The sequence below is a fragment of the Dicentrarchus labrax genome, unplaced genomic scaffold (assembly GCF_905237075.1).
Source record: "Dicentrarchus labrax unplaced genomic scaffold, dlabrax2021, whole genome shotgun sequence".
Classification (NCBI taxonomy): domain Eukaryota; kingdom Metazoa; phylum Chordata; class Actinopteri; family Moronidae; genus Dicentrarchus; species Dicentrarchus labrax.
Genome location: NW_026136716.1, coordinates 14459762 through 14474636, shown reverse-complemented (window position 1 = coordinate 14474636; position 14875 = coordinate 14459762).

The following is a 14875-nucleotide window of genomic DNA, read 5'->3' as shown; positions in this document are numbered from 1 at the left end:
TATTATAAGAATATAAGAAATCAGCAGTCATTGGTCAAAGAAACTGGAAGCTTAGCATCAAAATGTGTGCAGAATTAAATAAGAACACATTCCTGTTTCAGTGTCAAGTGGATAATATTGTCTATAATAGCTGAACATACTATGGCCTGACCAATCAGTTTAAACCTGTCCATTCTAACCACTGAGTACTGCAGAGGACCCACTCTTTTCTGGAATGAAATAAAATCAAAATTGAAAGGTAGTTTGGGGGGAATTGTCAGCACAGTGGGTACTAAATGGAAGTTTTGATCATTTTATTATTCATCTTTTGGTGCCAAAACTATTCCAGATTTTAATAATAAATTTGGTGTCTGAATTATACTGTTTTTATCTCTGTTCAAATCGCCATTATTGAAGGAAAGGCAGAAATATCAACACGTGTCCCCAAACTTTTGAGCGGTTATGTAATATATGAAATTATCTGGAATATTTAACTGAACTGCAAAAAATAAAATGTTAAATGTATTGCACAACTTCCAAAACATGCTGTGTGCTGAGAATAACATCTGTCAGTGTGTTAGAAGTTATTTACATCTAAAAACACGTCTTTCTTTAACACTGTTGTTGACTAAATGCCTTTTAATTGTTCATTTAAATGGTTGCATTCAACGAGTCATGTCAAGGAACAGGTGCGCATTAAGAACAGACAGACAGAATGATTTTGATAATATAATCTATTGTTATACGGAGAACATTTGCCTCCTATCATAAATTCATAAACAAAATTGTTTCAATCATTCTATAGAGGCGCATTCAGGTGCCTCCATACACAGTTTATATAAGCAATAGAAGATCATACACATTACTAATCAAACAGAAGTCCAATAATAAAAATAAATGAATATACTGTAAATCACGTGGTGACGTGCAGCAGCTTATATTAGAGCTGCAGGCCTTTGCAATTTCTCATTTGCACTTGGTCTTGACTTGAGTTGATCCCATAAAAAAAATGTCTGCTGGAAGCTGAAATCTCGTCTGGAGAAATTTAGCTGGAGAACAATTTATTGGAGAGCTGAACCAGTGAGGAAAAGTTAAAGGAAAACTTTATTGGAGCTGTGAAAATGGCTTTTAATGGACCCCCCCCTGGACGAGCACCTGCTGGCCAGAGTCATACGGTGGTTTAACTACTGTGCAGGTAAGATCACACCTGATTCATTCATTCATCTCTCTGAGATCATTAAAAAATATTATTAAATTAGCACTAAATTAATATAACATTAAGTTGTTGAATTTAAATATTGAAACAAGAGTGGAACTGTGTGGAAAACATACAGTTTTGATGGAAACAGACACAGACAGAAAATGAATATAAAGTGGGAAAGAAAGGGCTGGTTTGTCCCACAGTGACTGTGGATGTGGGATGTCTCCTTCACAGCCTGTGATTTACACCTCAAACTCTGACATGAATGAATGAAGTTAAACCAAATGGCAAATAAACAATGGTGGAATGTAACTAAGTACTCAAGGTTTACACAAGTACTGTATAATTTAGAAATATTTGTACTTGAGTGTTGGCCACCACAGTTTGGTGTCAAATGCTGTCAAATTTAATGCATTAATTTAGATTAATTCATTAAAAAAAAAAGAGGTCACATTTTAGATGAAGTGATGAATATAAATTCAATGAAAAACTATTAATTAATATTTTTATTCAATGTCTTACTAATGCACCGCAATAATGTAATGTTTTTTATGCAAAATATCCTAATTTTGGGACAATTCCAAGCAAATATTGAGATATGTGATTAAATCAGCATACATTTCTGCCACCCCTTAAAGTCTCCATGCCACCCTCTGACCACTCAACAGTCAATTACCTTTCTCTGATTGCTTGTTAGTCAAAACATTATTAATTAGGGCTTAAGCCTCATCTCTGCCTAAACAAGAAAGGCAAATGTGACTTATTTTTAATACTTTGTTCCCCTCAGGTGGTCTTCCAGCCTTTGAGCAAGGACACTGAACACCCCTGATGCTGAAAGGCCTGAAGAAAACAACGCTCCTCCTCCACAATTACAAGGAAGGGAAGATCAACGTTGTTGGTGTGGTTGATGATGTGCTTCAGGTGGCTGAGCCCAAGGGAGCTGATGGAGAAGGTGAGAGGGATGGTGGTGTACATGGTTGAAGCATTATTGAATAGGCCTTTAAGGCTGCTGTTGAAGCCCGTTTTATAACCCTGGTCATCTGGTTTCCTATACTTAGATTTGTTATGCACTGTAAAAAAGGATATGAGGTTTGAGTTGCCTCAGCTCATTTCCTTCAGTCAGTTCAACTAAAATGTGTGGTGTACTTGAAATATCAAGTTTTTCTGCGCCAAACTAATCATTTCAATCACAGTCGTTCAGGCAACATACATTTCTTAGTTGACTCAACTTATGTACGTGTGGCCCCTGCAAAAGTGCATATGCAACCCCACACAGCCAACAAGGGCTATACACCTCCATGTGCCACAATAAACATACTTTTCGGATCAAGAGGAGGAGGATCAAGGTAAGAACACACTTTTAGCCTGCTTGTATTTATCACAATGCTTGTTTAATGCTTGGTTAAGTATTGTTAGATAGATAAATTAGATAAATGTTACACTAGATTGTCAAATTAAACCTGGCAGCAGCAGTTTTTAGTAACATAAGATTTTTACGATGTAATTTTTAGTGGTTGTAGTTAGTAACATGAACAGTAGTAGTAACTACGGAGTTTGTGCACCATATCTGAGTGTGTTACGGAAGCCGTAAGCAGTCATGCATTCATACATTTTATTTCCTCCGTTTTCTCATGATAACGAGTTAATTTGACTTTGTTTTCCTAAAATAACAAGATAATTAATTCGAGATCTCGAGATAACAAATCAGATATAATAGGCCTGAGAGTGTGGAGTGAATGTGTGTGTATGGCGAAGCAACAGAGCAGGTTAGCAGTAGGAGTTTGGTTAGAAAGAAATGTACAGTATGTTGCAATACACACTTAAATAAAAGGCTACAGTGTTTCAAAGTCTGGCAGCCAAGCAGCAAAGTTTAACACCAGAAAAGAAAAGTGTAATTATTTCAAGATCGCTGGACAATTATCCCGTTATCTCGAGTAAACAAATGAAATTAATTCCTAATCACAAGAAAACGGAGGAAATAAAATGTATGAATGCATGACTTCTTAGGGCTTCCGTAGAGTGTGATTTTAAGAACAGACAATTATTTTTTGCAAGTAGCTAAATAAGTCATGAGCCATGTTATAGCTAGACAGTGCACATCATTTTTTTTTCAGTCTGGTATGGTTGAATGAGTTTACAGTACAAAATTTATGTCCAATTCTTAATCATTAAGCTTATTCAGTTGTCCTGTATCAGTGCTAAAGACAAATGAGATACACTAGAAAGATGATGTCTCACTCTTTTTGATTTCATCCCACATCCTGCTACATAAGCCAGTGGGAAGTGATGAATGTAGGGTTTATTTTTATTACGTCTGTCATCATACCTTTGCGATGTCTCCACAGGAAACATACATACACATTATATGCTATACCAGGAGGAGGAAGTAGTCTTGAATCACACCGATGGTAAAGAGAGACCATTACAATTTTTTGTCATTAGAAACATCATGCTTTCAGAAAATATTAAAAATTAAACTAATCAGGATTTGCTAGATTTGAGTTTTTGGCCTGTGAGAGCCAAAGCTGACCTCTTTGCTCTCAATGTATTTTATGTTGTAAGGAAACCACTGATACGACTAATAATTGTTTTTGTCCTTACAGATCAGTGCAGAGTTTATGCGACTGGTTTCGACTGAACTCCACGGGTCTTTCTTTGATGGACTGGACAAATATGTCCCGAGCCTGCTCTAAATGTACAGAGCGAAGTAGCACGAGTGCAGACCTGCATACACTGCTTCAGCCCCTTGACATACAAGTAAGGACAGTAAAGATTTTTACTATTGTGTTATGACATATGAGGCTTTATAATGTTACAATGTCATGTAAACAGTTAAACATCAGCCATGTCCCATTTAGCATGTACCAGATTGTAAATCTGTTCTAAACCACAGTTTAATTTGTCGCTAAGTGACACAGCAGCAACCCCAGTGTTGTCAGAATTGACATAGGCATGCTTGATTACAGTTTTTCTTATTTAGTTGTTGTTGTGTTATGAGACCTCAAATCAGAAGAGAAGAGCAGTTGCTTTGCTTGGACTTCCATACTACCTGAAGGAGGATCCTTCAAGTTTCATCTGTGTCTGCGAGGTGTGTGACTTAATTTCATTGGCATGGGAAAATCTAATTATGTTGAAAAACAACAACAAACATTGACATTTACACATGTTATGTCAGATTTAGGGGACTCTACAGAATATGGAAGAAATTTATTCATAACTATGTTTTCATTTGTACGAAAACAAAGGGGGCCCTGGTGACATTGGATTAAAAAAAATAACGCGTGGCCACGCGTTTATATTTTTTTTATCTTCAAAATAAAAAATCACAGACCTGAGACTCCATGTTTTTTTCTGTTAAAATTATCTTGACTAAATACATTATACAAATAAATGTATACATTTATACACATTTACCAAATTGAAAAAGTGAATTGGTAAATTGATAGTATATGCTCGATTTCTGACTTATCTTTATTATGTGCTTTAGCCTGGCAGTTCAGAAGAGGAAGTCACAAAAGGAGTGGACATTGGGCTTCTGATTGTTTCAGAGGAAGATGGAAGCAAGCAGGAGTTGCTGGCAAAATAGGCTGTTGATGTTGCTGTTGTCCTGGAGGAGCACATCATTCTGCACGATCTAAGAGATGTTGCTAATGCCTTCGCGACAATGATGGGTCTGTTTTATTGCTTCAACATAGACTACCCCAAAGGACTGAAATACACTTTCGAACTCATACAGAAAGTTTTCATGGGCATTGGAAGTGGCAACTGTTCGCCCAAAATTCTAAACAAACTGCTTCAAGGGCAAGTGTAGTGACAACTTGGCCACGTCCATCACATGTTAAGAAGAGTCAGCACAAAAGAAAAAGGTCTGTATACTTTTTGTAAATGTGCAATATTGTCTGTTGTAGTACGTATGTAGTATTTGTTCAATCAAGACATACCCAAGATCTACTTGAATTGCAGTTAAATTGCACAAACCTTTTTTTTTTCAAAGCAGTTAGCTTTTGTTTCACACCTACCTTTATACCATGAAACTTCTTGCATGGTAAACTGTAATATTAAGATTTTACAGTTTTATTATGTAAATGTTAACAGCTAAACATGTTAAATATCTGACACTTGTCATAATTCTGCATTGCCTCATGGTAGTAATACCAAAAAGGCCACCCCGTTTTGAAATTCAATAAAATGGCATTCTGAATGGTCTTTGATGTTGAAGAATAGTTTTTATGTTGTACTATAGATTTAACTTGTGTGGGAAAAAGATGCGGTTCAATTTTTATTGAATGAACTTAACATTGCAACTTAGATTAACTATTCCTGGAAAAAGTAACCTGGCTGCCTTAAAAAAATAGGTTAATTCAGCAGTTTTATTACTATGTTTACACAACAAGAAATTCTAAGTTAATTGTACAACATGCTTAGTTTAAACAACTTTTTTGTTAGGTTTGTACAACCCAAGATATCGTTCCAAGTTTGTTGGTTTTACTGGTCATTTTCTGTTGTCTAAACTAGGATTTAGGTTTGTACAACTTGAAATATCTTGTTGGTATCACTAAAAAAAACTTGATTAAACTTAAAATCTAAAATTGATGGGACTAATTTGACAGCTTCACCTTTGTCACCCCAACTATTTATCCTAAGTTTAAGAAACTCAGATATATGTTAAAGCAACTTAAGTTACTAAGTTTGCCAAACTAAACAATTTAAGCCTTAAATTGTTGTCCAACTTAAAATTTTAAGGCAGCCAGGTTACAAATTATTTTAAGTTGAACGAGCCAATTTTTTTTACAGTGTGTGCTAGGCTTGTTGACGTATATATACAGTCACATCTTAATTTAAGTAACATTAGCAAAACACTAGAAACCCAGCAAGCTGTTCTACACTAGTTGTTCGCTAATTAATTAGCTTCTGTTTTAAAAAAATTCTCTACCAGAGTATATGTAGACTAGTTAGTTAGTGTGGGTGGGAATTGTTGGGTCCTGAGATAACGTCTGTTATGATTTAGCACTATATAAAAATAAAAAAAATTAATTGATTGTTTTGCTCTGTAACAAACCAGCTAACTAACCAGCTAACTAGCCAGTTAACGATTGATGTAGATTAGCCAGCTAGTCAACTAGCATTTTGCCAACATTAGATATCTTAAATTAATATCTTCCTCAATAATTTATCATACAAATTAGTCATTTTTTTAAAAATTCTTTATTTTGTTTTTAAAAGAAGCATAAAAGGAACTATATCTAAATGTAATTATACAACCTTGTGCTGTAAATGAGAATAAAATAACCTTGAATCTTTTATCATCTTCAAAATGTGGTTATCGATTCAACATTGCACGTAGCATATCTAAGTACAGGAAAGGTCTAACCGAGGCTTGCTCAACTGTTACTGGAGCACAGAGCAAAATATTTGTCGTGTAACTTGTATAACTGTTGTATGACTGTTTTATACTTTGTTCCCTCAGTCTTTCTACCTCTGAATAACGGCACTGAACGCCCTGAAAGACCTACAGAGAACATCATCATCAACGATGCTCCACTCCTCCCTGACTATGAGGAAGATGAAGAAGTCATAGACCTTGTTAGTGTCGATGATGAGGAGGAAGTGCTTCAGGTGGCTGAGCCTCACAGAGCCGATGGTCATGGCAGTTTTGACCAGTCTGACAGTAGGAGAGGAGAGGAAAGATATGAGGGACTGGATCATAATGAGAATCAAAATGCCAGACCTCCCTCTCCATCACTTCAGCAGTTCCCACCACTGAACATTGGGATGGATGGGGGACAACAGGCTCCTGCTGCTCATCTTCCTCCTGTTTATTATCTCTGTGACCCTTATGCTCCTCCTTTTGCTTACCCTTATGGGCCACCGTTTGCTTTTTCTTGTGCCTTTTCAAATGCTGCTGATGATGCTGCTCCTCAAGCTGCTCCTCAAGCTGCTCCTGACAGCTCTCCGGAAGATCCTTTATCTCCTTCAACTTCTGGCCTCGGCTCCTCTGCAGGGAAGAGGAGCAGGGAAGAGAGTGAAGACGACCCGGTTGTCCCTAAGACACCAAGATCGTCTCATGAGATCGATGAGGACTACCACGATCATACCACAGCATCTGGCAGGATGGTTGCAGGGACCCTTTTAGCCACTGATGACTGGCCTCTGCATCTGGCAGGACCAGTGATTCCAAGGACAGCCTTTTTGCGTCTGGCAGGGCTGAAGAACACCCCAGGTAGCCTCTTGCACCGGGGTCTGTCTGTACCACTTCTACATTTTGGCACGGCGGCTAGATCGATGTTTTTTTCATTCCGAGGGCCGGCCTTTGCGTCTGGCTGGGCAGGAAAATCCCTGAGTAGCCCTTGCGTCTGGCAGGGTCATTGACACCCCATGTCTGTAGCGTTTACGTCTGGCAAGGCAGGCACCATCCTCTTGGTCGTATGTTTAAGAGGAGACAATGGAGGGAAAGCTGCAAAAACAAGAAGACAATAAAACATTTTCCATCAGCACTAAGCTGGTTTGCTCCACTCAAGCAGTTTGGACTTAGTGGCATTCATGCTAATGGCAGAACCTGGAGATCAACTTACCAACCCTGGTTTTAAGGAGGACCACCTGAACTATGGATGAAAAAAGTAAGTACAAGTATCTGTTTATCCATAAAACTAATAATAATTCAAAGATTACATTTTTGTCCTACTTTACTTTTATCTTCTTGCAACACCTGAGTTGCTGCTGTTCACTGCGGACAAAGAAGGTGAGTGTAAGTAGAAGTTGTTAGAAAGCCCACATTGTTGATGTAATGTTAAATTGTTTATTGAGCTAAGTTCCATTCAGTAATAGCCTGTTCTCTGTAAGTTTGTTTATGTCCCACGCTAACGTTGTGTACTGTTAAGCTGTGCATAAGTTAATGCTATCTCTATTGTTGTTATTAGCGTTGTTAAAGCTAATAAGCTAAGTCATGCTGTCTGTATGCATCCTGTGAGGTGATTTGTGTACGTTATATGATCCCTGTGATATACTTGAGTACCGAATACAGTCCTTTGCAACCTTAGTTACCCTATTATGTTTGTGTATCTGTATTTGTGTTTTTGTATGGTGTTTGCTGTACTGATTGTTACTTTGCATTATTACAGACCACAGCCAAATAAATCATCCAAAACAAGACATCTGTATCCGTGTTCTTTAGCGGGAACACCAACCCCACACCTTGCCACTCTAAACCAGTTAAATTCCTGGAGACAACCCATTCTCTCCTTTTTAGTAGCACTAAGTAGTAGTAATTTATGTCATTGTGTAAACTGGCTACATGCTGTGTGTATGTGTACACTGTTTCAGAATCAGAATCAGAAATACTTTATTGATGGGGGGGGGATTTGTTCGTTACAGCTGCTCAAGGTGCTCACACGACATTAAGAACATGAACAATAATGATATTACAATATCTAACAATATATCTAGAAATAAAAACAGAAATGTAGATATCGGTATACACATAGATTGTCTATGTATGTACATTATAATACAATATGACAATATATAAACATAGAAGTAAGTGTATGCTACGGTATATGATGGACAGAAGGGTAGTGAGTACTGATGTTATTAATAAGTACTGATAATGTTAATATGTTGACATCCTTAAAGACTGCAGTACTGGTAACAGAATAAGACAGAATATTGATCTATATTGATATATCCGAGTATTGCACACTAACTAGAGAACTTTACAAGTGCCAGTTGAATTAAAATGAGGGAGGAGTTGAGGAGTTTGATGGCCACAGGCAGGAATTACTTCCTGTGGTGCATCTAGGCGGAATTAGTCTTGCACTTAAAGTACTCCTGTGTTTGACCAGCTCCATGTGGAGTGGGTGGGAGACATTGTCCACGATGACATGTAGCTCTGACAACATCCTCCTCTCTGATGCCAATGTCAAAGAATCCAACTCCACCCCCACAACGTCACTGGCCTTAAGGATCAGTTTGTCAAATCTGTTAACGACTGCTAAAGTTAAAGTAATGTCTGCAATTGGGCAAGTAACGCTGTATGTAACGCTGTATGCTACACACACATCTATACCATAGGCTGTGACGTCACCCACAGGTTTCTGAAGTGCTGAGTCAAAACGTACACCTAGGTTTCTTGCAGTGGGTTTTATGTTGACGGAGAGGGGACCAAGGGCTTGCTGATAATGACTAATATTGTTTATAATAATCACTCTTACTCTATGCTGCTTGTTACAGTATTGTAAATCACAGTGCACTCTGCTGGATAAACTTTGCAGTGACACCACCTATTACCACTGCATCATATACTGGAAAGTATTCTTTATAGGCGCATATCGGATATATATATATATAAATATATATATGAATTGAATGTTCATTTGTCTACCATAAGCCGTCTCCAAAGGCGTTTCAGAGAATTTGGCAGTACATCCAACCGGCCTCACAACCGCAGACCATGTGTAACCACATCCAGCATCTTCACCTCCAAAATCGTCTGAGACCAGCCACCTGGACAGCTGCTGCAACCATCAGTTTGCATAACCAAAGAATTTCTGCACAAACTGTCAGGAACCATCTCAGGGAAGCTCATCTGCATGCTCGTCCTCATCGAGGTCTCGACCTGACTTGAGTGGGCAAATGCTCACATTGCTGATGGGCTGGCACTTTAAGGTTTTCCGATGACCCGTTTTCACTGTACAGGGCAGATGGCAGACAGGTGTATGGCGGGTGGGGTTTGTGATGTCAATGTTGTCATCGGGCCCATGGCGGTGGTGTTATGGTATGGCAACGAACACAGGTGCATTTTGTTGATGGCATTTCGAATGCACAGAGATACCGTGACGAGATCCTGAGGTCCATTGTTGTGCCATTCCTCCACGACCATCACCTCATGTTGCAGCATGATAATGCACGGCCCCACGTTGCAAGGATCTGTACAAAATTCCTGGAAGCTGAAAACATCCCAGTTCTTGCATGGCCAACATACTCACCGGACATGTCACCCATTGAGCATGTTTGGGAGGCTCTGGATTGGCGTATACGACAGCGTGTTCCAGGTCCTGCCAATATCCAGCAACTTCACACAGCCATTGAAGAGGAGTGGACCAACATTCCACAGGCCACAATCAATAACCTGATCAACTCTATGCGAAGGAGATGTGTTGCAATGCGTCAGGAAAATGGCGGTCACACCTGATACTGACCCCCCGCCCCCCCCCCCCCCCTCCATAAAAAAAAAAAATTTTTAAATTGCCTTTTTTTTTTGGGGGCAAAAAAAAAAAACACCACAAAAAAACACTTTTTACTGATAGCCCCCTGGAGGTGGATGGATTATCTGCAGGAAGTGCTCACTAACAGATTTTGACAGATGAGTGAACAATATTTGAGAGAAATAGCCCTTTGTGTAATAAGAAAGTTTAGATTTTAGTTCAGCTCATGATGAATGGCAAACAAATTTAGTTCAGTGTGTATATATATATATGCTGATACCAATATGTCTGCGATAGGCCAATATCAGCCGATAATACTATATTAGTCGAATGTATTGTGTAATGTACTGTGTGCTACAACTGTTTATTTGTATAACATTGTTTTATATTTCAAAGATGACTTGTTTCACTAACCATTTATTTATCTTCCTCTCATCTTCCTCCACCACCTGAGCTGCTGCTGTTCACGTGGATGAAGAGGGTGAGTACGAGTTTCTGGCTTGGACAGAAAGTTACCTGCAGTAGGTTTAACAAAGAATGTAATGAATGATGCTATTCCTGTTTAAACATTTATTATCACTCAGTCAACAGTTAACCGATGTTTTTTGTCTTACTAACCTATTTTTCGATCCGGCCACCTGAGCTGCTGCTGTTTGAACTAAAAGGTTAGTTTGAGAGAAGGTGATCTTGAACAGGCTGTAATATAAATACAGAAGAAGTAAACTGGCTAAATATGCTGTTTTTCCAAATATTATCAGTTTACTCAGTAATTCAAAGATGATTTATGTTGCTCTCTCTGTTGTACATACAGATGTGAGTGGTGTTCAGTTAGTGGCATTCTGCAACTTTGTCCCTTGATGCCACTGAATCCTACACACTGGTCCTGTAAACCAGTGGTTCCAAACCTTTTTCTTTAAGGTTCTCATGTCATTGAGTAAAGTGATGACCCCTGACGAAGTGACATATTCTATGGATATTTCATATTATATTCAGTGTATAACAACAGTAGAGAACAACTGATAAACTGTACAATGAACCCAAACAGTGAACATAATAACTGCAGGAAGTTTGTGTAATACAAGCAATTTGGATGAATATTGATCAGAGATTAGTTTCACTGATATTTTTTTTTTATCTTAAATAAAAATAATAATTTAAAGAAATGAATGACATGCTGAGATTTAGGCCTACTGTGTATATTTTTTAAGTTGTCTTACACCCCTTAAAATCAAGAAGTCCTTGTGACCACCTGTGAAGTTTTGCCGACCCTAAGTGGACATGCTAATGATATTTCTTACACCTGCCTCCTTTAATAATGTTCCATTGCTTCAGTAGTGTCAAAGAGGAAGCCTACAAGCCCTTTCTAGACTCAAATAACCTGTGACACTGCTGATTTGCGTCGATTTATTTGGACATGAATTAGCCCACAGGCTAACACTTCACAGTCTATTATTTTAAGTGACACGGACAGCAGACCAACACCAGGATCCACATTCACAGCTTGTTTTTGATATCACAGGGCAGGACTCTTCCTGGGTCTTTGGTCCTCCTGGAGCCCCTGAGAATGGACGTCAAGCAAAGCACACAAAGCCAGCATCACCCTACCACAGCCGTCCACTGAAGCACCTTCACCAGCCGACTTTCTACACCACACTGCATTGATATTGAATTCAGTTAAATAAAAGTGATGTTGGCTTAACATGAAGCTTCTTCAACATTAAATCACTTCTTATAAGAGGGCCCTTTTTATTATTTTTCTTCATTGCTGATGTGAAGAGCAATCAATATCATCAATTGATGATGTGATACAGATTCCATCTGTATTTAATTCAATGCCACGTCTCAATATACCAGAGATAAGATATGATTACCTTAGTCCCTCCCAAAACGATCATCTTGTTAAAAATGGTGCAGGCTCACTGAGAACAACATTCAACTGTATTGCCCCTCTAAAAAAGAAAATATTAAAACAGGAGGCTAGCTTTTCTGCAATCAATCTTCATCAAAGAAATATTACCCTTAGTTGGCACTTCTTTACTGGATATGAACATTTTTTCTTTATTTTCAGGCTTTGTACCACAGTACTTAGCAATAAATTAGTTACTTATTAAATCAAACCCCTTCTTAAAAAGCCCACTCTTGACCCAGGGGTTTTAGCATAGATCTATTTCTAACCTCCCCTTTCTCTCTAAAATTCTTAAGAAAGTAGTTACCAAACAGTTGTGTGACTTTCTATATAACAACAGCTCATTTGAGGATTTGCAGTCAGGATTTAGAGTAAATCATAGCTCAGAAACAGCACTAGTGAAAGTTACTAACAACCTTTTAATTGCATAAGGCAATGGACTTGTCTCTGTACTTGTCTTTTTAGATCTTAGTGCTGCATTTGATACCATTGACCATCATATCCTATTACAGAGAATTCAGCATGTAATTATTAAAGGAGCTGCACTAAGCTGGTTTAAGTCCTATTTATCAGAGTCCTATTTATCAGATCTATCTCAGTTTGTAAATGTTAATGATGAATCCTCCATGCACACTAAAGTTAGTCATGCACTCTAAAAAGTAACTCAGTGGCCCTATTTTCACCAATTAATTAAATGCATGATTGCAAGTTAAAAATTCTAAAATATTGATTTAGATCGACCTTTTAAGTTGCAAAAAAACAATTTTGTTCACTTTATATAATTATATTACCCTTGCCACCCAGCTTTATCTATCTATCATGCCTGATGAAATTAATCAATTAGCTAAATTAGAATCATGCCTTAAGGACCAAAAACCTGGATGACCTGCAATTGTCTGATGTTAAACCTTAAAATCCTCCTCCTCACCTACAAAGCTCTTCATGGTCAGGTACCTTCATACCTTAAAGAGCTCATAGTACCCTATTACCCCACTAGAACACTGCACTCTCAGGATGCAGGGCTACAGGTGGTTCCACAAGTAAAACAGGAGCCAGAGCCTTCAGTTACCAAGCTCCTCTCTTGTGCAACCAACTTCCAGTTTGGGTTTGGGAGACACCCTCTCCACATTTAAGAGTAAGTACTTTTTGATAAAGCTTATAGTTAGGCCCAGCTCAGGTCAGTCATGAACCATCCCTTAGTTATGCTTCTATAAGCCTAGACCTGCCGAGGGACTTCACATGACGCACTGAGCTCCTCTCTTCGTCTCCTTCTCTTTCTGCACACATTTATGTCCCATTAATGCATGTTACTAACTTCAACTTCAACGAGTTTTTGTGCTTTCTCGTCTCGCAGGTTCTCGTGGATTCTGGTTGTACTGCTGCTGTGGTTCTGCTTAACTTCCACTTTTAATGTTATTATTATTATTATTATTATTTATTCCCCATTGTTGTGGCCGTTGTCGTCATCATTATCATCATCATTATTAGTTATTTCTACTAGTATAAAAGGCTGCTGTTACCAAGTGCTTGCTTATGGCGGCAACTAATGGGTCAGACCTACTCTGTTTGAAAAGTGTCCTGAGATAACTTGAATGACGCTATACAAATAAAACTGAATTGAACTGAACTGAACTGAATGTGAGAAAACAGCAGTACACACAGAGTGAAGACTCAAAAGCAGGATGAATTAATTAATAAAATATTACAAATATAAATATGAAAATAGATTTTGACCACAAGGGTAGTGGATAGTGGGTATATAATGTTCTATTTCAGACAAAAATGGCCAGAGGGTGGTATTATTTAATCAGTCACATTCAATATTTGCTTGAGAAAAAAAGAAAAAAAGAAACATACACAATATTATTAAATAGAAATCTCTGACGGTTGCATAGATATATACACTTCAAAAGTGTGGCCAGATGTTGCCAAATGTGACAGCGTTTGACACTAAATGAGGGTGGCCAGGTATTATTAATGGTGGCAGCTGCCCTCCTCTCTAGATCTGCCTCGGATCAAATGAGATTAAAACTTTAAATTGCCCCAAGGATGGCAATGAGGTAGCATTAGATTGTTCTGCCTGTTCTACCAAAGCTACCTTAGAAACTCAAAAATGACAAATAGCACAGACACATGTATGTAGTCTGCTTTTCACATATAGCAGCCTAACTGTTCATAAATCTACATTTATGACAATTAGAAAGACAGAAAGAAAGAGAAAAGAGAAAAAAGAAAGAAAGAGAAAAAAATTAAAAAATAAAGGAAGGAATGATAGAATGGATGAATTAAAGAAAATAAGAGAAAATAAATTGGGAAAAAGGAAAGAAAGAAAGAAATGGAAAAAGAAAGGAAAGAATAAAGAAAGAGTAAGAATGAAAGAATGAATGAATGAATGAAGAAAAAGGAAGAAAGAAAGAAGGACCTTGTGGATGTATAATTAAGCTCTCTCTCTCGCTCTCTCTCTCTCTCTCTCTCTGTCTCTCCCTCTGTACGGACCATCGGACATCAGGAGGACTTCCCCGCTGTTTTGCGCGCATCAGCATCCTCACCGACCCGGCACGCGTGCAGACGGAGGACCCCCTTCCATCA